The sequence below is a fragment of the Schistocerca nitens genome, chromosome 3 (genome assembly GCF_023898315.1).
Source record: "Schistocerca nitens isolate TAMUIC-IGC-003100 chromosome 3, iqSchNite1.1, whole genome shotgun sequence".
NCBI classification, from domain to species: domain Eukaryota; kingdom Metazoa; phylum Arthropoda; class Insecta; order Orthoptera; family Acrididae; genus Schistocerca; species Schistocerca nitens.
This window is the reverse complement of record NC_064616.1, coordinates 210,917,809-210,943,501: the sequence shown is the minus strand read 5'-3', so window position 1 is coordinate 210,943,501 and position 25,693 is coordinate 210,917,809. Positions and strand designations below refer to the sequence as shown.

Here is a 25,693-nt window from a genome sequence, read left to right as displayed (position 1 = left end):
TAAGAATGAAGGATAAAAATGTCATTCAGTACCTAGACCACAGTGAAAATGTAATGATTATGAGGCACTTGAGGCACAGAATCTCATTCAATGCAGTCAAACTAAACACACACACTCTCTCCCCCCCCCCCCTCTCTCTCTCTCTCTCCTCTCTCTCTCTCTCTCTCTCTCTCACACACACACACACACACACACACACACACACACACACACACACAGATGCAATTCACACATACATTACCAGTTCCTGGCAGTTGATGCCAGACTATGTGCATGATAGGAGAGGCAACTGGGTAGGGGTAAGTAACAGGCTGGGGCAGGGAAGGGGAGGGATAGCAGGGTAAAGGTGGGGGACAGTACCCGTAAAGTCCTGCTGAGGCAGTGTGCAGAGATAAGGTGAAATGAGGATAGAGCAGCAAGGTGCAGCTTGGGGGGAAGGGTGTTAGATGGAGGGTGGGAGGGGTGGGGGGTAGCGGGAAAGGAGAGACTAAGAAGATTGGGTGCATTGGTGGAATAGAGGGCTGTGTAGTGCTGTAATGGGTACAATGCAGGAGCTAGTTGGGTAATGACAATGCCTAAGAAAGGTTGAGACCAGGAGGGTTATGGGAACGTAGGATCTATTGCTGGGAGATCCCACCTGCACAATTCAGAAAAGCTGGTGTTGATGGGAAGGATCCATAAGGTACAGGCTATGAAGCACTCATTGAAATGAAGAACATTGTGTTTGGTGGTGTGCTCAGCGACAAGATGGTCCAACTGTTATTTGGCCACATCGTTTCAGTGGCCATTAACACGGACAGACAGCTTGTTGATTGCCATGCCCACGTAGAATGCAGCACAGTGGTTGTGGCTTAGTTTGTAGATAAAATGACTGGTTTCACAGATAGCCCCACCTCTGATGGGATAGGTGATGTTTGTGACCAGACTGGAGGAGGTGGTAGTGGTGGTGGTGATGGTGGTGGTGGGAGGATGTATGGAACTCTTGCATCTAGTTCTATTACAGGGATATGAGCCACTAGGCAAGGGGTTTTGAGCAGCTGTTGTGTAGGCATGGACAAGAATATTGTGTAGATTTGGTGTGTGATGGTAGGGGGTGGGGGGAATAGTGGGTAGGACATTTCTCATTTCAGGGCATGACGAGAGGTAGTCAAAACCTTGGCAGAGAATGTCAGCTCCTCCAGTTCTAGGTGGTACTGAGTCACGAGGGGAATGCTCCTCTGTGCCAGGAAGGTGGGACTTTGTGAGGTGGCAGGTGCCTGGAAAGGTAATGCACAGGATATCTGGTTATGTACAAGGCTTGAGAGGGGGGGGGGGGGGGGATGGGAATATTACGGGCTGTAATGGCCTCAGTGAGACCTTCAGTTTATTTTGAGAGAAACCACTCGTCACTCCAGATGCAATGCTCACGGGTGGCTAGGGTGCAAAGGACTTCTTGGTATGGAATGGGTGGCTGCTGTCAAAGTGGAGGTATTGCTGGTGGTTGGTACATTCGATAGGCACAGAGGTACTGATGTAGCCGTCTTTGAGGAGGAGGTCAACATCGAGGAAGATGACTAGTTGAATTGTTGTTGTTGTTGTTGTTGTTGATTATTATTATTATTTCTCTTTCCTGTCTCAGACGTTATGTCTGGTTAAAAATGGAAAGTGACGCGGACCTTGATCAAGCGTGACTTCCTTTTAACTTTTTGTGGTGCATACTTGTACGTGGGAACATGTTGTTTTATTAGTTTATGTTGTATGGCAAGTTGTTGATGTATTATTTTTGCCACTTTATCGTGTCTTCTGGGGTATTCTGTATTTGCTAGTATTGTACATTCATTTGTGATGTGATCTACTGTTTCTATTTGTTGTTTGCAAAGTCTGCATTTATCGGTTGTGGTATTGGGATCTTTAATAATATGCTTGCTGTAATATCTGGTGTTTATTGTTTGATCCTGTATTGCAATCATGAATCCTTCCATCTCACTGTATATATTGCCTTTTCTTAGCCATGTGTTGGATGCGTCTTGATCGATGTGTGGCTGTGTTAGATGATACGGGTGCTTGCCATGTAGTGTTTTCTTTTTCCAATTTACTTTCTTCATATCTGTTGATGTTATGTGATCTAAAGGGTTGTAGAAGTGGTTATGAAATTGCAATGGTGTAGCCGATGTATTTATATGAGTGATAGCTTTGTGTATTTTGCTAGTTTCTGCTCGTTCTAGAAAGAATTTTCTTAAATTGTCTACCTGTCCATAATGTAGGTTTTTTATGTCGATAAATCCCCTTCCTCCTTCCTTTCTGCTTAATGCGAATCTTTCTGTTGCTGAATGTATATGATGTATTCTATATTTGTGGCATTGTGATCATTTAAGTGTATTGAATGCTTTTAGGTCTGTGTTACTCCACTTCACTACTCCAAATGAATAGGTCAATATTGGTATAGCATAGGTATTTATAGCTTTTGTCTTGTTTCTTGCTGTCAATTCTGTTTTCAGTATTTTTGTTAGTCTTTGTCTATATTTTTCTTTTAGTTCTTCTTTAATATTTGTATTATCTCTTCCTAATTTTTGTCTGTATCCTAGATATTTATAGGCGTCTGTTTTTTCCATTGCTTCTATGCAGTCGCTGTCATTAATCCAATATGTAATCATCTTGTTTAGTGTGTTTTCCCTTGACTATGCTATTTTTCTTACATTTGTCTGTTCCAAAAGCCATATTTATATCATTACTGAATACTTCTGTTATCTTCAGTAATTGGTTGAGTTCTTGATTCGTTGCTGCCAGTAGTTTTAGGTCATCCATGTATAGCAAATGTGTGATTTTGTGTTGGTATGTTCCAGTAATATTGTATCCATAATTTGTATTATTTAGCATGTTGGATAGTGGGTTCAGAGCAAGGCAGAACCAGAAAGGACTTAATGAGTCTCCTTGGTATATTCCTAGCTTAATCTGTATTGGCTGTGATGTGATATTATTTGAGTTTGTTTGGATTTTAAGTGTGGTTTTCCAATTTTTCATTACTACGTTTAGGAACTGTATCAATTTAGGATCTACTTTGTATATTTCCAATATTTGTAGTAACCATGAGTGGGGTACACTATCAAAAGCTTTTCGGTAATCAATGTATGCATAGTGTAGCGACCTTTGTTTAGTTTTAGCTTGATATGTCACCTCTGCATCTATTATCAGTTATTATTATTATTATTATTATTATTATTATTTGAAGTGAGGGGCATTCGACATCATGGACATCAGCCCCCCCCCCCCCCCCGACGAAAAGACAGCATATAATCTCATGGGTGAGGATGAAGGCTGTCCCCCCCCCCCTCCCATGTGGAGCAGTTTATATTGTATTAAAGTCTGCCTCCCCTTCCCCCCCCCCCTCCCCCCTCCAAATTTAGGTATGAGGCCTGACAGTTCACAAAATTGCACCATCCTTGTAACATGGGACTCAGTATCTGCAAGGATGGTAGGCAGATCTCCATCGTGACTGAGGACTGCCCTAGTATCAGTATATAGGGCACACATTGCCACAATATGCTGAACTGAAAGTGGCACGTCGCAAATTCCACAAAGTGGTGGATCCTTCCACCAGAGGAGGAAGCCACGTTTTGAAGGACTATGTCCAATGCGCAGTCTGGTAAGCAGAACCTCCTTCCAGCGGTGAGGCTGACCTGAAGTCCGCCATGCCTTTGTGGTCAATTTGAGTGACCACAGTTTGTTGTCTGTCACCATCAACCATTCAGTCTCTCACTGATGCATGATGTGTCTGTCAGAAAATGAGATGATGGTGTGCACAATGGGATGGGACATTGATGGACAGCACCATCCCAACATGCTTCCTTGATGGCTGTGCTGGCTATGTCATTGCCCTGCATCATGATGTGGCCAGGTACCCAGCAAAAGATCAGCTCCTTGCCACAGTGCTGAAGCCATCATAAGGAGTCGTGGATGACCTGAGTCGGCTGATCTACTGAATATAGTTGGTGAAGTGCTTGCTGTGCACTAAGCGAGTTGGAACAGACAAGAAACTTTGTATGGTGATGTCTGTGAACCCCCTCCAGTGCCATCAGAATGCCATATTATTCTGAATTGTAATTTGTAAATTGTTCTGGAAAACACACTTTAAAAACCATGTCAGGGAAAACAGCAGAACAACCAAGGACATTCTCTTGCTGGGATCCATCTGTATAAACAACGATAAAACTGTGATATGTACTTAAAACAGATGAAAACGAAGTTGTAGAAACATAATCTGGAGTACAAGTTATCTTGTACTGTGTCAAGCTTAAAATCACTTTGGGCCTCTCTGAAGGTGCCAATGCAGCAATGTGTTTCATCCCTGGCTGTGTATTTTGATGCCTGATAGATCCAGATCCTTGAGACAGTCCATAGCACATATCCCAAATAGCTTGGTCACATGGGACCAGTTCCTGAACAGCCATTCAAAGGTGGGTTGGACCACGGAACTAAATGTCAATGACTGAGGTGATGCTTGGATTTTCAGCACTGTTGAGCCAAAAGGATATGTCACCAAAGCCAGAGTGGTGGTTCACCAGCCTCTGCATACAGACTCTGAACCGGGCTGGTCTGAAAGGCTTCAGTCGATATCCAAATACCCTCATGGTGGACAGCATCTAACATCTTGAGGTAGGAAGGATGAGCTAATCCATACACCATGCTGCCATAATCTAAACATTATCGAACAAATGCCCTATACAACTGCAGGAGGCGGGACTTGTCAGCTCCCCATCTTTTTCCACTAAGGCATTTCAAAATATTCAATGACTGGAGGTCCTTTGTTCATAGGTCTTTCAGGTGTAGGAACCAAGTTAATTTCAAGTCAAATAATAAACCCAAAAAGCACACAGTTTCTTGAAAACGTAATATATTGTCTCCCATTCTGTGCACTGGTTGGTTAAAACTTCGACAGGCACAGTTAAAATTGACACATGTAGTCTTCTCAGGTGAGAACTGAAAACCAGTTGTCCTGGCCCAGGTTTCCAGCCTTCTAATGGTCAGTTGTAGCTTCCTTGTTGTCATTATACGATCAGAGGAAGAGTAGAAGGTTGCAAAGTCACCCACAAACTAAGAGCACTTGACAGGGCTCCTGACTGCCATGGTTGGTTGGTTGGTTTGGGGAAGGAGACCAGACAGCGAGGTCATCAGTCTCATCGGATTAGGGAAGTATGGGGAAGGAAGTCGGCCGTGCCCTTTGAAAGGAACCATCCCGGCATTTGCCTGGAGCGATTTAGGGAAATCACGGAAAACCTAAATCAGGATGGCCGGACGCGGGATTGAACCGTTGTCCTCCCGAATGCGAGTCCAGTGTCTAACCACTGCGCCACCTCGCTCGGTTGACTGCCATGGAAATGCCATTGATAGCAATGGCAAACAATGTGACACCGAGGACACTGCCTTGGGGGACCCCCATTCTCCTGAACATAGTCAGACAAGGCATCGCCAACGCAATATTGAAAATGCCTGTCATCGAGAAAGGGTTGGATAAGAGGTGGCAAGTGTCCATGTAGTTGGTGAAGGGTGTTGTAGCGTCATATGCATGTCCAAGTAGCGTCATATGCTTTTTTGAGGTCAAAAAAGACACAAGCCAAATGGCTCTTGTGTAAGGAGGACTCTTGTATCGCCGTATCCAGTAGAATTAAATTTTCAAGGGTGGAACGGTAGCATCTGAAACCACACTGGGAGTGGCTCAGGTGGCCTCAGAATTCAAGCAGCCAGACGAGGCGGCAGTTGACAATGCCTTCAAGAATCTTAACCATACATCTGGTAAGAGCTACACTCCAGTAACTGTTAGGGGCACTACAGTTCTTGCCTGGTTTCCAGAATGGAATTAATATTGCCTCCTTCTAACTCATGGGGCACTATCCATCAAACCAGATCTGATTCAAACAAGAGAGGAGCTGTCCTTTCGCTTAAGGGCACAGATGACGAAGCATGGCATAATGGGTCTCACCAGGTCCTGGAACAGTGTCTCTGGCTGCAGATAAAACTGATTCCAGTTCCCACATGGATAAGAGAAGGTTGTAGACTTCTTCATTATGCAAGAAGAAATTGAGCTGCCTCATCTCTGCAGTCCTACAGAACACCTAAAAAGCTGGAGGTTGTCTGGCTGATGTGGTAACAGTAAAGAAGTGTTGAGCTAAAACTTGAGCCATGTCTTCTGGCAAGTCCACCAAGACCCCATTACTTAAATATGCCATCAGGGGATGTGTACTGCCCTTGCCTGAAATCTGTCTTATTGATTCCCAAACTTGCGCAGTGGAAGTGGATAGATTACTCTAAGTCACGAATTCCCTCCAGGAAGCCCTCTTCCATTCTTTTATCACTCACCCCGCATCTGCTCTCACAGGTCTGTAGGCATGAAGGTTTCTCTAGTTGGACATTGTTTGAAGTTCTGCAGAGGTGTTCATCTGGCCCTGATTGCCAATCGACAGTCGTCATTCCACCAAGGAACAGACCACCATCTCAGGTGGTTCCTAGAGTGAAGGATGGATTCTGCGGCAGCCCACTGGATCTCACAAGTGATATGTGCAGAATCCTTTTGTTCAAAAATATGCTGTTAACTCTACTGCAACTAATTTACCCTTTGTATCATCCATCTGCGTGGTCTCCTGTCAGTCATTGTCCTCGTTGGCAAATGGATCCACACTGGGGAGTGGTCACTAGACTGTAAATCTGTAGCCACTTCCAAATGAGTCTGAAATAGCTGGGGAACAAAACCAAAGATCAGTGGCTGAAAAAGACCCTGTAGTTGTGGAAAAGTATGTCATCTGACTGCATTCAGAAGGCAGATATTCTCAGAATGGGTGTGGGACTGCCCGGAAAAGTTCTGCCAGTGTGTCTGCATCCAAAGCATCATTAGCTGGAAAGTACAAAGAACACACTGTCAAAGGGTGTGAGAACTTTCATGGTAATTGCTTTCATAGTCATGGTAAGAGGGACAGAAGAGGAGTGGCATCTGTCACCAATGAAAACAGCCACTCCACCTTTAGCCCTGTCTACAGTAGTATCGTCCTTCCTGTATGAGTGGTAACCCCATAGTGCAGGTGTGTCGGAAACTTTAAGATGCATTTCTTGTAAGCAGATGCAGAACGGTTTCTCCAGGACCAGAAGCTGTAATTCTTCTATATGCGAGCGATATACATTTAAATTCCATTGCAACACAGAAGTCCCTGTGGAAACCATGTTTAGCAATGGCTGTTCTTTTCTTTCTCCCTGGTGGTGATGTAATGGGGAGGTCAGGGGGAACATTAGCCAGTTTCCTGCTCTCCAGTTCCTCTGACTGGAAGTCCATATCCTCCAGAGCATAGTCCCCATCAGAGAGGGAGATAGTTCACCGATCTGAAGGTTTAACTATTGCTTTCTTGGACTTTGAACTACTTTTCAAAGGAAGTTTTTCTTTACTGATGAGAAGAGGTGGTTGCCTGGTTGCAGGGATGTGTTAGTTGGCTTCTGATGGTGGGTAGTGGTGTGTGGCTTAGGCGGTAAGCCCATTGCTAATGGCTTCCGAATGACTTCAGTTTTAAACTGGAGCATTTTCCCCACAGGTACACTGACAAGTGCATGTGCTCGTACTTGAATTTGTGATCTAAGTTTGTGTGGAGGCATCACACTTAGTGATTGGCGTCTTAAGGGCTGATGCAAAATAAGTAGCAAAAACTAGAGGTTTCACAGCTTTGAAAGCTTTTTTGGCTTCACCGTAGGGTATGCGTCTTTTAACTTTCAACTCCTGAATTTTCCTTTCCTTCTTGTAAACCTCACACTTTCTGCTCCACTCTGGGTGATCCACAGAGCAGTTCACACATTTCTGAGGAAGTGTACAAGAATTGCCTGATCTGTGAGCTGAGCCTCCACAATTGTCCCACTTAGCCCTACCATTGCACCCCAGAGTGGTATGGCCAAATCTTTGACATTTGTAGCATCGCATTGGGTTAGAAACAAACAAGTGAACCTTAAGACAGATATAGCCTGCAAGGATATGTTCAGGTAATTCCAGAGTACTAAACATTAGAATAAATGTTGTCAATTTTTCCAATTTGCCATTGACTCTCCTCATATAGTTCTGCACTTTCGTGAGTGGTTGGTTGGTTGTTTTGGGGAAGGAGACCAGACAGCGAGGTCATCGGTCTCATCAAATTAGGGAAGGACAGGGAAGGAAGTCGGCCGTGCCCTTTGAAAGGAACCATCCCGGCATTTGCCTGGAGCTATTTAGGGAAATCACGGAAAACCTAAATCAGGATGGCCGGACGCGGGATTGAACCGTCGTCCTCCCGAATGTGAGTCCAGTGTCTTACCACTGCGCCACCTCGCTCGGTTTTCGTGAGTGACACCCACATTTTTCCATTCTTCACATAACTCCACGGGGTTCACCTCCATTATATCGGAACAGGTAACCACACCCTTACTAAACATAAGGGTGTTATGCAACTCAGATTCGACTGGGTAATCACCTTACATCCCAGGACCTTAGGTTGTTGTTGTTGTTGTGGTCTTCAGTCCTGAGACTGGTTTGATGCAGCTCTCCATGCTACTCTATCCTGTGCAAGCTTCTTCATCTCCCAGTACCTACTGCAACCTACATCCTTCTGAATCTGCTTAGTGTATTGATCTCTTGGTCTCCCTCTACGATTTTTACCCTCCACGCTGCCCTCCAATGCTAAATTTGTGATCGCTTGATGCCTCAAAACATGTCCTACCAACCGATCCCTTCTTCTAGTCAAGTTGTGCCACAAACTTCTCTTCTCCCCAATCCTATTCAATACCTCCTCATTAGTTACGTGATCTACCCACCTTATCTTCAGCATTCTTCTGTAGCACCACATTTCGAAAGCTTCTATTCTCTTCTTGTCCAAACTGGTTATCGTCCATGTTTCACTTCCATACATGGCTACACTCCATACAAATACTTTCAGAAACGACTTCCTGACACTTAAATCTATACTCGATGTTAACAAATTTCTCTTCTTCAGAAACGCTTTTCTTGCCATTGCCAGTCTACATTTTATATCCTCTCTACTTCGACCATCATCAGTTATTTTACTCCCTAAATAGCAAAACTCCTTTACTACTTTAAGTGTGTCATTTCCTAATCTAATCCCCTCAGCATCACCCGATTTAATTTGACTACATTCCATTATCCTCGTTTTGTTTTTGTTGATGTTCATCTTATATCCTCCTTTCAAGACACTGTCCATTCCGTTCAACTGCTCTTCCAAGTCCTTTGCTGTCTCTGACAGAATTACAATGTCATCGGCGAACCTCAAAGTTTTTACTTCTTCTCCATGAATTTTAATACCTACTCCGAATTTTTCTTTTGTTTCCTTTACTGCTTGCTCAATATACAGATTGAATAACATCGGGGAGAGGCTACAACCCTGTCTCACTCCTTTCCCAACCACTGCTTCCCTTTCATGCCCCTCGACTCTTATAACTGCCGTCTGGTTTCTGTACAAATTGTAAATAGCCTTTCGCTCCCTGTATTTTACCCCTGCCACCTTCAGAATTTGAAAGAGAGTATTCCAGTTAACGTTGTCAAAAGCTTTCTCTAAGTCTACAAATGCTAGAAACGTAGGTTTGCCTTTTCTTAATCTTTCTTCTAAGATAAGTCGTAAAGTTAGTATTGCCTCACGTGTTCCAACATTTCTACGGAATCCAAACTGATCTTCCCCGAGGTCCGCTTCTACCAGTTTTTCCATTCGTCTGTAAAGAATTCGCGTTAGTATTTTGCAGCTGTGACTTATTAAACTGATAGTTCGGTAATTTTCACATCTGTCAACACCTGCTTTCTTTGGTATTGGAATTATTATATTCTTCTTGAAGTCTGTGGGTATTTCGCCTGTCTCATACATCTTGCTCACCAGATGGTAGAGTTTTGTCATGACTGGCTCTCCCAAGGCCATCAGTAGTTCTAATGGAATGTTGTCTACTCCCGGGGCCTTGTTTCGACTCAGGTCTTTCAGTGCTCTGTCAAACTCTTCACGCAGTATCTTATCTCCTATTTCATCTTCATCTACATCCTCTTCCATTTCCATAATACTGTCCTCAAGTACATCGCCCTTGTATAAACCCTCTATATACTCCTTCCACCTTTCTGCCTTCCCTTCTTTGCTTAGAACTGGGTTGCCATCTGAGCTCTTGATATTCATACAAGTGGTTCTCTTCTCTCCAAAGGTCTCTTTAATTTTCCTGTAGGCAGTATCTATCTTACCCCTAGTGAGACAAGCCTCTACATCCTTACATTTGTCCTCTAGCCATCCCTGCTTAGCCATTTTGCACTTTCTGTCGATCTCATTTTTGAGACGTTTGTATTCCCTTTTGCCTGCTTCATTTACTGCATTTTTATATTTTCTCCTTTCATCAATTAAATTCAATATTTCTTCTGTTACCCAAGGATTTCTATTAGGCCTCGTCTTTTTACCTACTACATCCTCTGCTGCCTTCACTACTTCATCTCTCAAAGCTACCCATTCTTCGTCTACTGTATTTCTTTCCCCCATTCCTGTCAATTGTTCCCTTATGCTCTCCCTGAAACTCTCTACAACCTCTGGTTCTTTCAGTTTATCCAGGTCCCATCTCCTTAAATTCCCACCTTTTTGCAGTTTCTTCAGTTTCAATCTGCAGTTCATAACCAATAGATTGTGGTCAGAATCCACATCTGCCCCTGGAAATGTCTTACAATTTAAAACCTGGTTCCTAAATCTCTGTCTTACCATTATATAATCTATCTGATACCTATTAGTATCTCCAGGATTCTTCCAGGTATACAACCTTCTTTTATGATTCTTGAACCAAGTGTTAGCTATGATTAAGTTATGCTCTGTGCAAAATTCTACAAGGCGGCTTCCTCTTTCATTTCTTCCCCCCAATCCATATTCACCTACTATGTTTCCTTCTCTCCCTTTTCCTACAGACGAATTCCAGTCACCCATGACTATTAAATTTTCGTCTCCCTTCACTACCTGAATAATTTCTTTTATCTCGTCATACATTTCATCAATTTCTTCATCATCTGCAGAGCTAGTTGGCATATAAACTTGTACTACTGTAGTAGGCATGGGCTTTGTGTCTATCTTGGCCACAATAATGCGTTCACTATGCTGTTTGTAGTAGCTAACCCACACTCCTATTTTTTTATTCATTATTAAACCTACTCCTGCATTACCCCTATTTGATTTTGTATTTATAACCCTGTAATCACCTGACCAAAAGTCTTGTTCCTCCTGCCACCGAACTTCACTAATTCCCACTATATCTAACTTTAACCTATCCATACCTTAGGTATGTGGGTTGAAATTGGCAGTTTCAGCTAGAAGTGTCCCATTACAAAGTCGTTTGACACTTTTTAGAGACCCAGCAATGCCTTGTGAGTATCGAAAGGGGATATCTTCTCAAAGGTTCCCTCTGTGTACTTTATTACAATGAAAGTGTTATGACACACTAACGCCCAGTTACCATTATTCTGAGACTTCTTGTCAGGACAATTGACCAACTGAGCTCTCCTTGATGAGCAGGTGACCCAGAGGTTGCTGCTAGAGACTGTTTTACCTCAACAGTCATTCACCTCATTGGCATGCAGCACGCCTTGAGGTTGAGGGGCTTTTTTAATAGAGATGTGCACCTTCCTTGCTGTCCAGGTAATGAAACCAAGTCCTTCGTTCTCCAAACACACAACATTCCACCACTGCACCGCATGGTGGTCACTGAAGCATGGCCAAAACTTACATTGACATAGGGCTGGTGGCACTTACCAGTCCCCAGCTCAGGAACCCTGGGGGTCATGAAGCCGTACTCAACAATCTAATGCTGAGCCCCTGAGGAGGTTGTTGGGTTGAGTAGGACCAAGTGAAGCAAATGGGGAGAAGTTTAATTTCAAACATGTAGCTGAGTCATACAATTATAGCTGGTGGTGATTTTAATTTACTCTCAATATTTTGGCGGAAATATGTGTTTAAATCTTCAGGTGCACATTAACATCATCTGAAATTGTGCTACACGCATTCTCTGAAAATTGTTTCGAACAGTTAGTTCATGAGCACACACGAATAGTAAACATTTGTGAAAACACACTTGACCTCTTAGCAACAAATAATACTGAACTAATAATGAGCATCAAAATGGATACAGGGTTTAGTGAATGCAGGGTTGTCGTAGCGCAACTGAATATTGTAACCCCCAAATCCAAAAATCAACAAAAAATATACCTATTCAAACAAAACAAAAAAAAAATTGCCTTGATGCCTTCCTGAGAGACAATCTTCACTCTATCCAAATTAATAATGTAAATGTAGACCAGATGTGGCTTGAATTCAAAGAAATGGTATCGACAGCAACTGATAGATTTATACCAAATAAATTAACGATGAAGCTGATTCCCCATGGTACACAAAAAGCATCAGAACACTGTTGCAGAAACAATGAAAAAAAGCATGCCAAATTTAAAAGAATGCAAAATCTCGAAGATTGGCGATCTTTCACAAAAGCTCAAAATTTAGAGCAGACTTCACTGTGATATGCTTATAATAGTTTCCACGACGAAACTTCATCTCAAAACCTGGCAGAAAATCTAAAGAGATTCTGGTTGTATGTAAAGTATGCTAGTGGCAAGACACAATCAATCCCTTCTCTGCGTGATAGCAATGGAAATACTATCAACAACAGTGCTGCCAAAGCAGAATCACATAACGCAGCCTTCCGAAATTCCTTCACCACAGAAGATGAAGTAAATATTCCAGAATGAGAATCAAGAACAGCTGCCAACATGAGTAACTTTGAAGTAGGTATCCTCGGAGTAGTGAAGCACTTAATGAACACAAGTCATCCAGTCCAGACTGTATACCAATTAGGTTCCTTTCAGAGTATGTTGATGCAATAGGACCATACTTAACAATCATATACAACTGCTTGCTCGATGAATCATCTGTACCTAAAGACTGGAAAGTTGCACAGGTCACACGAATATTCAAGAAAGGTAGTAGAAGTAATCCACTAAATTACAGGCCCATATCATTAACGTCGAAATACAGCAGGATTTTGGAACATATATTGTGTTCCAACATTCTAAATTACCTCAAAGAGAATGGTCTATTGACACACAGTCAACACAGATTTAGAAAACATGTGAAAGATAACTAGTTATTTACACACACAAAGTGTTGAATGCTACTGACAAGGGATTTCAAATTGATTGCGTATTTCTGGATTTCCAGTTCGTAGTAACTGACAGACAGTCATTGAGTAAAATAGAAGTGATTTCTAGCATTCCACAAGGTAGTGTTATAGACCCTCTGCTGTTCCTTACATATATAAATGATTTAGGAGATAATCTGAGCAGCCGTCTTAAGTTGTTTGCAGATGAAGCTGTCATTTATCATCTAGGAAATTGCAAGTTGCAAAATGATTTAGAAACGATATCTGTATTGCACGAAAATTGGAAATTGACCCTAAATAATGAAAAGTGTGAGGTCAGCCACATGAGTGCTAAAACAAATCTGTTAAACTTCAGTTACATGATAAATCAGTCAAATCTAAAGGTTGAAAAGTCAACTAAATACATAAGAATTGCAATTATGAACACCTTAAATTGGAAAGAACACACAGAAAATGTTGTGGAGAAGGCAAACAAAAGACTGTGTTTTATTGGAAGAAAACTTAGAAAATGTAACAGATCTACTAAAGAGACTGCGTACACTGAGCTTGTCCGTCCTCTTTGGAGTATGCTGTGCAGTCCGGAATCCTTCCAGATAGGATTAATGGAGTACATCGAGAAAGTTCAAAGAAGACCAGCACATTTTATATTATCATGAAATAGGGAAGAGAGTGTCACTAACATGATACAGTATTTGTGGGGGGGGGGGGGGGACATAATTAAAACAAAGGTGTTTTTCACTGCAGTGGAATCTTCTCACGAAATTTTAGTCACCAAATTTCTCCTCCGAAGCAAAAATATTTTGATGATGCTGACTTACATAGGGAGAAACAATCATCACAGTAATATAAGGGAATCCAGAGCACGCACAGAAAGATATAGGTGTTTGTTTTTCCGCGTGCTGCTCGAGATTGGAATGAGAGAGAATTATTTTGGAGGTGGTTCAGTGAACCCTCTGCCAGGCACTCAAGTGTGATTAGCAGAGTACCCATGTAGATGTAGACGTAGAAGGTGTTGAGGTTCTGGAGGAAAGTGGATAACGTGTCCTCACCTTCCAAGATATCATCAATGAATCTGAACCAGGTGAGGGGTTTAGGATTCTGGGTTTTAAGGAAGGATTCCTTCAGATGGCCCATGAACAGGTTGGCATAGGATGGTACCATGTGGGTGTCTACAGCCATACCCCAGATTCATTTGCAGGTGGTAATGTCTTCAAATAATTGAGGGTGAGGATATAGTTGGTCATGGAGACTGGGAAGGAGGTTGGCAGTTTGGGATCCATCGGGCATTGCAAAAGGTAGTGTTCAATAGCGGTAAGCATGGGCATTAGGGATGTTAGTGTACAAGGAGGTGGCATCAATAATGACGAACAGGGCACTGTGTGGTAAAGAAACAGAAATTGTGGAGAGTCGGCCTTCTATATAAGAGGATAGGTTGCGGGTAATAGGCTGAAGGTGTTAGTCTATGAGAGCAGATATTCTCTCAGTGAGGGCACAGAATCAGGCCACATTGGGGTGCCCTGGGTGGTTGGTCTTATGGACTTTAGGAAGCATGTAGAAGGTAGGAGTGCAGGAAGTGGTAGGGGTGAGGGAGAGATGGCCCTAACGATTTGTGGAGAGACTGGAGATACTGCTGGATTTCTGGAACAGGGTCACTGCGGCAGGGTTCATAGGTGGATGAATCTGACAGCTGGTGGAATCCTTCCATCACATAATCCTTGAGGTTCAATATAAAACTAATGGAGACTGTCAGCAGGTAGGATTGAAAGATCAGGATCAGGTTTTAGGTGGTGGATTACAGTTCTTTCAGTGGATGTAAGGTTAGTTTGCATGTTGAGCGATTTAGGGAATGATGGTGAGGCAAGATTTGATTTTAAGAAATTTTGGAAAGTTAACAGGTAGTGATTTGTGGCCAGTGAGGGTGGATCACGATTGAAGGGAAGAGTGATCTGACTCATGCAGAGTTTAACACTGGTCTTTGGTTGAGACTGATTGGTAAGGTTAGTGGCGAAAAAGTGTTTCACTGTAGGGGCCAGGAGAAGGAGAGAAGGTCTTCAACAAGTCCTGAACGACTGAATTTGGGATTGGGGCAAAAGGTGAGCCCTTTGGAAAGGACTGATGCTTCTGCCAGCCTAAGTCGTTTGGAGGAAAGGTTCATGGCTGTGTTTCGGGTCTGTTTAGGTTCTGGATCTGTGTAGTGGTGGGGAGAGTTTTGGAGAGTGGGGTAAATGTAGTAGGTCTGCGATACAGGGTTTGTCAGCTCTGAGGGGAGGTGAGGGAGGTTTGTAGGTTGTTGTAGAGATGGTGGACAGTGGTAGTCCAAGGTGGGAGTAGGAAGTGAGCTGGATGGAGAGTTTTTTGAGGTTGTATTGAGCATGTTGCACACCTCTCCACCCTGCACACTTCTTACTCCCACCTTGGACTACCACTGTCCACCACCTCTACAACAACCTCCAAACTTCCCCCATGTGCCCTCATAGCTGAGAAACCCTGTCTCCCAGACCTAATACATTTACCCTACCCTCCAAAACTCCCTCCTGCCACCACCCAATCCAGAACTGAAACACACCCAAAACACAGTCATGAACCTTTTCTCCAAAATACTTAGCCCTATAGAAATATCAGTCCTTTCCAAAGGCCTCGCCTTTTACCCAATCCCAAATTCAATCATGCAGTACTTGTTAAAGACGTTCTATCCTCCACCCAGCCCCTACAGTGGAATCACTTTTTCGCCACTAACCCTACCAGTCAGACTCAACCGAAGACCAATATTGAATCCTGCCTGACTCAGTTCACTACTCCATCCACTCATGATCCATCCCCACTGCCCACAAACCACCACCTGTTTACTTTCCAGAATTTCTGAAAGTCAAACCTTGACTCACCATCATTCCCCAAATCTGCTCAACATGCAAACTAACCTTACATCAGCAGAAAGAACTGCAATCCACCACCCAAAAACCTGATCCTGATCTTTCAATCATACCTGCTGACAAAGTCTACATTAGTGTTGTCTTGAACCGTAAGGATTACGTGACGGAAGGATTCCACCAACTATCAGATTCATCCACCTATGAACCCTGCTGCAGTGAACCTGTTTCAGAAATCCAGCAGTATCTCCAGTCTCTCCTCAACTCCTTAGGGCCATCCCAAAACCACTCCCCAGAGTTCATCTCTCTCCTTGTCCCTACCACTCCCTGCATTCCTAGCTTCTACATGCTTCCTACAGTCCATAAACCCACCCACCCAGGACACCCCACTGTGGCCTGTTACTGTGTCCCCACTGAGAGAATCTCAGCTCTTGTAGACTGACGCCTTCAGCCTGTTACCCCCAACCTACTGTCCTATATAAAAGATATCAACCATTTCCTCCACCGACTCTCAACAGTTCCTGTTTGTTTACCACATGGTGCCCTGCTCATCACTATTGATGCCACATCCCTTTACATTAACATCGTTAATGCCCATGGCTTTACCACTATTGAACATTACATTTCCCAACACCCAATGGATTTCAGACCAACAACCTCCTTCCTAGTCATCATGACCAACTATATCCTCACCCTCAATTACTCCTCCTTTGAAGGCATCACCAACAAACCAATCTGGGGCATGGCTATGGGCACCTGCATGGCACTATCCTATGCTGACCTACTCATGGACCATCTACAGGAATCTTCCCTTTACACCCAGAATCCTAACTCCTCACCTGGTTCAGATTCATTGATGACATCTTTGTGATCTGGATTGAGGGTGAGGAGACACTATTCACATTTCTCCAGATCCTTTGCTTCACTTTGTCCTACTCAACCCAACAAGCCACTTCCTTGATGTTGACCTCCAACTCAATGATGGCTACATGAGTATCTCTGTCCATATTAGACCTACCAATACCTTCACTTCAACAGTTGCTACCCCTTCCATACTGCCTGGCCATCTGTCAACGTCGTATTTGCAATGACGAGCAGTCCCCGTCAAAACATACCGAGCATTTCACTCAGGCCATTATGGACGATAATTACCCTCCCAACACTGTATAACAACAGATATCTCATGCCTCATCTTTTCAGTCATCCACCATCCAGTTACAGAAGAGCATTCCCCTTGTGACACAGTACCACCCAGGACTAGAGCTACTGAATTACCTTCTCTGCCAGGTTTTTGACTACCTCTTGTCATGCCCTGAAATGGGAAATGTCTCACCCACTATTCTTTCTCCTCCCCCCTGCCCCCCCCCTCCAAGGGAAATGTCTCACCCACTATCCTTCCTCCTCCTCCCCCCTGCCCCCTCCCTCACCACCAACAATTGGTATTTTGCTGCACGCCAAACCTATACACAAAATCCTTGTCCATTCTGACACAACCCCTTCATGGCTCGAATCCCTATAATTGACCTAGATGTAAGACCTGTCTCATACACTCTCCCACCACCACCACCACCACCACCACCACCACCTACTCCACCCTGATCACAAACATCACCTATCCCATCTAAGATGGGGCTACCTGTGAAACCAGTCATGTGGTCTAAAAGCCAAGCTGTAACCACAGTGCCGCATGGTACATGGGAATGATAATCGACAATCTGTCTGTCCACATTCTTGAAAGCTGTGCTACTAAGTTTGGTTTCAGCATGATGGTGCAACACCTCACTTCTCACGTGTGGTTTGGAGACATCTCAGCAGATGATATGGTGAAAGATGGATAAGCCAAGATGGTCCAACCACGTGGCCACTGCAATTACAGCTGTAGCTCCTATAGACTACTACTTGTGGAATCGTGTACAAAGTTTAATTTACAAGACTCTTGGAGAGACAGAGGAAGATCTGCTGGCATGAGTTCTGGCCACTGCACTATAAATATCAGGTGGGATGGAGAGTGCCACATCAAGCCACTGTTGTAATGCATCAGTACTGTTCTGTATGTACAGTACACTGGATACTTTTTTTGTTTTAGAATAATGTAAGCATGTAATGTTTAGTATTAATACAAACAAATGCACACAAATGATAAAAAGATGTTTCACTATGTTTGCTTTTGAATTGTTGACTAATAATTTTACTGTGTCATACCTAATTGAGTTCTTCAAGCAAAACAGAATGAGTTAAACATCTGAAATGAAACCACGGTAGAATAAAAATGGTATGTTTCAAGACATGGGTTCATATTCAAAATATTACGTACTCACTCCCCTCTACAAGTCCTAGAAGTTTGTGACAGAAAAATCCAAACACCCTGTATAAACACTCCCATAAGGAACAATGAAAGATCCCAAATACAGTCAAATTATGTGGCCAATGTAGGCAAAGAAAAAGGCTGTCAAAATGTCACCCATACAAAAGTAATGGAAACTGCTGTTAAGTGACCCTAAAAAATCATGTTATCAAATAAATAACAGTGGCAATGAGAAAAGCTCAAGTAAAAAGCTCGGACATGATAGTGGTTACAAGGTGGTTGCCTTTAACTGCTGCAGTATCAACAAAGGTAGTTCTATAAATATTTATGTCAGCTGACAGTTGATGGCTGGAGTGCTGACATCACAGTTACAGATAGTATGTATAAACCTGTTTGCCACTGATGCAGCATGTATATATGGATCATGATAACCCATTCAGCATCAAATAAGGCCTGAAGAGTGCATTGAAGTGCCAAAACTAGTAGCTACACAATAAAGAAGATCATAAGGACAAAATGTCAATGTTATCAGTGCCCTTACACACATTATAAGAAACAAATGTGGAAAAAATTAGTGAAATGTATCAGCTACACTAAGACAATGGGAAAGAATTAAAGATGCTATACAGGTGACTAAAACACAAGTGAAATGAGAAAAGAGCTAAAAGCAAGACACACGAAAATGCGAAAATGTCACTGGTTGGCCACTTACATAAAAAATGGGTGAGCCAGTCACCCTGTGAACAAATTAAAACCTTCTCCCCAAAATTTTGGTAAAAGAAATTGGACAATTCACAAACTTTAAAACCCTGACCACATTCATTTGATCATTATCTAAAATAGATTTCAGATCCATTGGCAAATCAGCCGCAGCCCGCTGTTCAGAAAATAAAATGTACTCCAATAAAATATGGCGCACAGTGATCCGCATGCCAAAAGTGCCACACATTGGAGGGTCCTCTTGCCGGGCAAGAAGCTATGCATCATAGGGCTATGGCCTATGTGAAGACAAGTGAGGAGGACCTCGTCCCATCAACGTGGCTGGAAGAAGGTATGCCATGGCTGAGTTGTGAGCTTGATTATATGGAACTTCTTGTCGGTCACTTCCAGCCATTCAGCCTTCCACCGATATATGACTCAACAGTGAGGTGATAGCACATAGGGGGATGGCACACTGAAATACTGGAGTATTGTGACACACCTCCTTGGCTGCTAGATATGCACTTTCATTCCTCGTCCCATCAACGTGGCTGGAAGAAGGTATGCCATGGCTGAGTTGTGAGCTTGATTATATGGAACTTCTTGTCGGTCACTTCCAGCCATTCAGCCTTCCACCGATATATGACTCAACAGTGAGGTGATAGCACATAGGGGGATGGCACACTGAAATACTGGAGTATTGTGACACACCTCCTTGGCTGCTAGATATGCACTTTCATTCCCCGCAATGTCCACGTGCCCTGGTACCTAGCAGAAAGGCAACTCCTTTTCCAGTCATTGTAGTTGGAGAAGGGCATCCTGGATAGTCTGGACTACTATATCTGCTGAGTACAAACATTTCAGCATGTGAAGGGAACTTAGAGAATCAGAACAGACAAGAAATTTAGCACTGAAAGAATGTCTCACCTGCTACAATGCCTGCAAGATCGCATATAATTCTGTATCAAAGGCAGTAAAGGCTTGAGGCAGTCAGAAAATGACACAGCAACTGACAGAATCCCCATTTTGACCCATCCGTAAAAATACTTGACGATGTATCACAGAGGATTACTGCTGGATAACACACAAGCAGGATATGAAACAATATGTAAAAAACTGCATACCATGTGCACAGAGAACTGATCTTAATCATTTGTGTGTGAATCTCATTGCAGAGATTACCAAAGGCCAACAAATCATTCCAAATGATTGGTATGGATATTCTTGGATCCTATGAATGGTAACCTGTAGGGGAATCAATATGTTTCGACAACAACTGATCATTTTTCATTTGAATATCCACGACGGCGATGCTAAATTAGCAAGTGGAGACAGTAGCTTGGGTAATAGTTAACCACTTGGCCTTGAAGTATGGGACACTGGCACTGTAATAACCAATGAGGACACTAATTTTAAGACTGAACTATGGAATAGTTATGTAGATTTTTATGGACACAATAACCGCAGGCCAGTGTGTAGCACCCTCAAGTGAATGGGAGGACCGAGTGAGGGCACAGAACCATAGTAAAAATGTTATTATGTGAATACTAACCACAGCAACTGAAGCCATCTACTACCACATGTGGCAGCAGTGTGCAATTTGAACGCGCATCAAAGTAGGGAATTATCACCATATGAGGTGGTTTATGGACAGAAAATGCTTCCCCTTTTCAAGCTAGGTAAACCAGTGGCATGGGAGGGCATGTCAGTTGTAAATAATTTTGTAAAACATTGAGAAGCATGTGGTGCCAGGTCCAGAAAGAAAATATAAAAGTCTTAAAGTGGCAACAAAGCAAACAAAAAGAGAGCCAAGTTGTCCAAGTAGCAGACTAGGCAAAAGTTAATGTTGAACAAACCTAATGTTCTGAAAGGAAAGACAAAGAAATTCATCATGAGATACTAGGGGCCTTATCAGGTGGTCAAAATGATGTCTCTGGCAATGAAAAGTTACAACCCCCAACTCATACCACAGTGATGCACACGAGAGAAGACCATCATTTAAAGCCCCTGAAGCTCTATCTCAATTACCAATGGCTTCCTCAAAAGGGGGGAGAGTAGTGGCAGAGAAGAAACGAAAGACTTGGTGGAATGAGTGAATCGCCTCTACAGTTACTCCAAATTATCCATATGTCTTGAGGTCATGGGATGGCCTTGTGAACTAACTGAAGATTTCCCCTTCCTCTTGGATGTGATCCATACCCAACTCAGGGTCAATTCTCTGAAGATGACAGGTGCCAGCATGACTCAGGCCACAAAGTACTGAGGAATGGGAATTGGGAGTGGAATAGGAATAGCCATAGTGATGGTTGAGCCTGTTTTGCAAGCTGCAGGATCACAGGGGCTCTTATGACATGTCCTTTGAGTAGTGGAGTACTGTTCTCCCAGCAATCAGATGTGATACTGTCTGATCATCGACGGACATTAAGGATGGACTACAATGCTCGGGCAGTGAAAAATGAAATAGAGCACTTTGATGATACTTTTGAGAAGCTGCATCTTACTGTTTGGGGCATATTGGTGCTGAATGACTCTTAAACAGAATATCAACTATTACAGTCCACTCATGAATGATTTGAATGTCTTCAGACGCAACTCCCTCAATTACAGGACTTTTACCATAAGTCTGGCATCAACAGAAGAGAAATGCAAGGGCAGATTTTGAAAACAGTCTTTGGTACAGGTGATGCAGATTACCTCGGAAAAGAGAACTCCATTTTGAGAAAAGTACAGACTGATTTAGAGAACCATCAAAGAACCACAGAGCTTTCATACCACACATCAAGTGTGGAGAAAGATGTAGTAAACAATATTCATCACCTTCATACTATGGCCATCACGTTAATGTCTCACATCCAGGAGACAATGTTTGGTTAACTAAGACTTGGGCACTGTTAGGGCACATCCGTATGTTACTGACGCCCAGCTGACCAGACTTAGGCTGATTTGGACTATTGCAGACTGTGTAACTGATGCCTGAACTGAGCTACCCCAAACTGCAGGGAACATTCATTCATGCTGTCTGTGAGCACCTTGATCCCAGCACTCTTACGACCAGGACTGTCTCTCAAAGGATTATGGAGGATTCAGGAAGCACTATCGGCACCCCAGAATAGCTAGCAACATCAGTTGACAGATCCTTACCCTTGTATTATCATACAGGCAATGTTGACATCATCCAGGATGGAGCCCAGTTACATGTTCAGGTACAAATATCCCTGATGTGCAGAGGGAGTCAGTTCGAGTGCTATGCCATTGACTCCTACCTGTTAACATGTGGGGCTCTGAAGAAGTTCGTACGATTGACAGTGCATGACATACTACTGATTGCACCTGACACGAAGTCTCACACACTACTTTCTGCATCAGGATTGCTTCAATGCTGAGCCGTGTGAGTCACTGGATATTCTACAAAACTAGTACATATGGTCCCAGGGTCTTGCAGCTCCATGTGTTCTGCATGGACAAACCCTTGCATGAGTGTCTGTGGGAAGTGGTAACAAGTAAAACTGAATATTTCCAAAGGAAAGGTCTATGTTACTTACACCATAAGTGTCTCTGTGGTAGGTAGATGGCTGACCCTCCCTATTCAGTATGAAGAGGTTGCATTCATTCACCACGTCAACCACTAGTTGTCCTCTGCTGTCAATTCTATTTGAGTTCCATAAGGGGGATTTCACGTGTATATCGGTTAGAATGAGCAGTCTTTTCTTTTATGAGAGTTGTGCAATGTCTTTTATTTTGTCTAAGAAAGGTTCTATATCAAACGAGCACTGAGCGTAAATAGACGACATGAGCCATGCATCCTGTCCGTCTTATTTCTGCTGTGGCGATGTGTTCAGAGTAAAACTGGGTAATGTGTGTTACTATAAGGTTTTTACTAACTACTATTATTGCAGATTTTGTGTTTAGTGTACCTGCTATTGTGATGTAATGTAAGGGGAGCCCTGAAATCTTTCTGCCTCGCAGAGAAGGTTCCTGAACGGAGATGATGTCTGCTTTTGTTTCTTCTATGAGCCCACCTAGTTCCATGTTTACTAGAGCACTGCCCTGGCAGTTTATTTGTATTACCTTCATCAGGGATCTCTAGTGAAAGAAAAACATTTTGATGTGATTCCTTTAAAATACAGAAACACACATCCATGTGCTCTCATGAAGTCCTTGTAAAATTTCCCTATGTCTAGGCCCTCTCCCTTCGCACACATGCCTACCCTAAAAGCTTACATAGTTCTTTGGGGTTCGTTGGCAGATTTTCAACTCTTAGGATCATCCTGTCAATTTGTTCTGTAGTTGAGAAGCAGATTATATCCCCGTTTTCATGCTTAGTTTGTATTACATGGCGAAGAGCTGTTTGAAATACATCCTTGTTTTCTAGTCTGCTAAGCCGGAGGTTAGCTTCTAAATTTTTGTAGTTTACATAACGGTATTCATCTTTGGGTCCTTGACTGTGTCTGGTTGGTGTTCTTCACTGTTAGTTTGTTGCTCCAATTTTGAGTAATTTTGCAGTGCAGCATGTTTTTCCTGCTTTATGGTTTCTGGTAGTGTGGAGTTTGATGTGTTTCTGCTGAACATTTCCCCTGATAGTGACTTGTTGTTTTTGATCTCTTCTGGGGACTTGTTCATGAAAGGTGACTGTTGTATGTCTGTTTCTGGGATGGTTGTGTCTGGTGTTGTGCTGGTGCAGGATGTGTCTTTCTGTTCAGCTACCTTACTGTTTTGTTTTTCGTAGTGACTGTGTGTGCTACCTCCATAAACAAAACGAACTGGTACAATATAGGGTCTACATTTGGTTGTATCATATTCTATTTATTGTGCAGGTAGTGAACAGTTGTCTCTGTGTTTGCCTATTGTGTTGGATTTCTTGTGAACTCCATGAAATCTTCATTCTCAGGATGTTCAAGGACATCGTTACATTTCTCTGAGCTATCTTGTAGTATTTTATCTTCCAGTTCGTCAACTTGCAAAAGGATACCAGCCTGGAAGATTGCCCAATCAAACATGTGATGTTTCAGGTACCTGGCCACTTCATATTCAATTGCTCCCTGCATGCACATATCGTCTGTATAGTCGGTAATGCTGAAGTACCTAAACTGTATTGTATCCCAGAACTGAGGCTCTACATTAGTATTAGTATCTGCATTTGGGGATTGTAATAACCCCATGTGTTGCTGCCAGGCAACGGCTCGCCGCCTGCCTCTCATCCTAGTCGACGGTGATTTGTACCTTTGCCTGTTTGTGTTATTAGTTATGTCTGTCCCTGTGTGTGTTAGGGGGGTGGGTTTCAGACAGTTGTGGTAGCACTCCTTATTAATGGACATTGCCCAGAACATCGTACTTGGTGCACTCTATTTGTCTTCCATAGAGCTGTTTATATGTAGGACAGTCTGGCCCCCCTGCCTTATCGCATGTTCTATTTCTGTGTTTGCATCTTATACAGCCTACAGGATTCTCCTGTCTGCATTCTCTGACTTTTTGTGTCCTGGTGTTGCACATCTCCCGCATACTGGGTGACTGAAGCCCCAGCAGTTAAAACATTTTTGTACAGCAACACAGTCACTGATATAAAAAGATTCAAATTGAATAAAAACCCTTTCTTTTTGAAGCAGAAGTAAACATACTCTTGGTGACACTTCTAAAATATTTTTACTGTCCTTTTGCCCTTCGGTCCTGTTTTAAATTTTATTTTAACCTCACTATGAAACTCGTCTTTAGTGATGTGTTCACTCAGGTTTATTTAGTAGAGTTTGTCTAAGAATTACTGGTCAGTTAAATATATTGAGACATTGTGCACTGCCAGCAGAGGTCTGAACTTCTTGGATTCTTCACACCTAATGTCCTTAAATCTGTGCTGTTTTTTTCTATTATCTTTCTCTAGTCTACCTGTGATTCTGTTTCAATTATTACATTGTTTGCTGTTGACCTGATTGATTTTATTTTTAATTGCTTGGGGTTAATTGTTTTAGTGGTGGTTTCTCTAACGTTCTTGCATCGTGGTTGGTTTCTGATTTTAAGAAAAGTGTGCTGGACTGTTCAGCTTTTGTTTGTTGACTGCGTCCTTGTACTTTGCTTTTAGGTTTTGCAATCGGACTGGCAGCCGCAACCGCTACAAATGAAAGTGAGAGGAGTTTATTTTCTGACTTTAGTCTCTGATTTGAGTTCTGCTGTTTGTTGTTTCAAAACACCATTACTGGAACCACATCCTTAAAAACCATCCATTCACACATATTCATTGTGTTAGAAACTTCCATGTCAGCTGCACTCTTAATCTTGTTGATAATAGGTGCTGTCTATTGCTAACTCAAGCTCAGCATTGCTTTTATCCTGCCACTATTATCCTTCAACCTGAAGGTCTATACCAACAGTGGCGGCACTAATGAAGAAGCAGCTTACATTTTTATAAAGTTGTGACTGAACTACTGTAAACAGTATAAACCAAAGACTCAACAGAATGTGTCTAGAATGAACTGTTTAAAAAGATTATTAGTTTCACATCCACCCACAGCAAAGAATTTGGAGGTCCAAGTCATTCTAAGAGGGGAATGGTATAGCACAAACTGAGGCAAGGGCCGATTGTTGTATTTTTACTACCTGCTGTAGCCCACCGGTGCAGCGTTTCACAACATTGCCCACCTAGGTGCCACAATGCAGCTGTCCAGTCAATGACCAGGGAAGCTTT

At 42.7% G+C, this 25,693-nt stretch overlaps 1 protein-coding gene across 8 annotated transcripts in view; it reads right to left on the bottom strand.

Moving 5' to 3' along the window:
- Positions 1–25,693, bottom strand: part of LOC126248162 (inositol hexakisphosphate and diphosphoinositol-pentakisphosphate kinase) — a 585,218-nt gene that overhangs the window by 202,169 nt on the left and 357,356 nt on the right. The gene's annotated exons all lie outside the window — the stretch shown is intronic.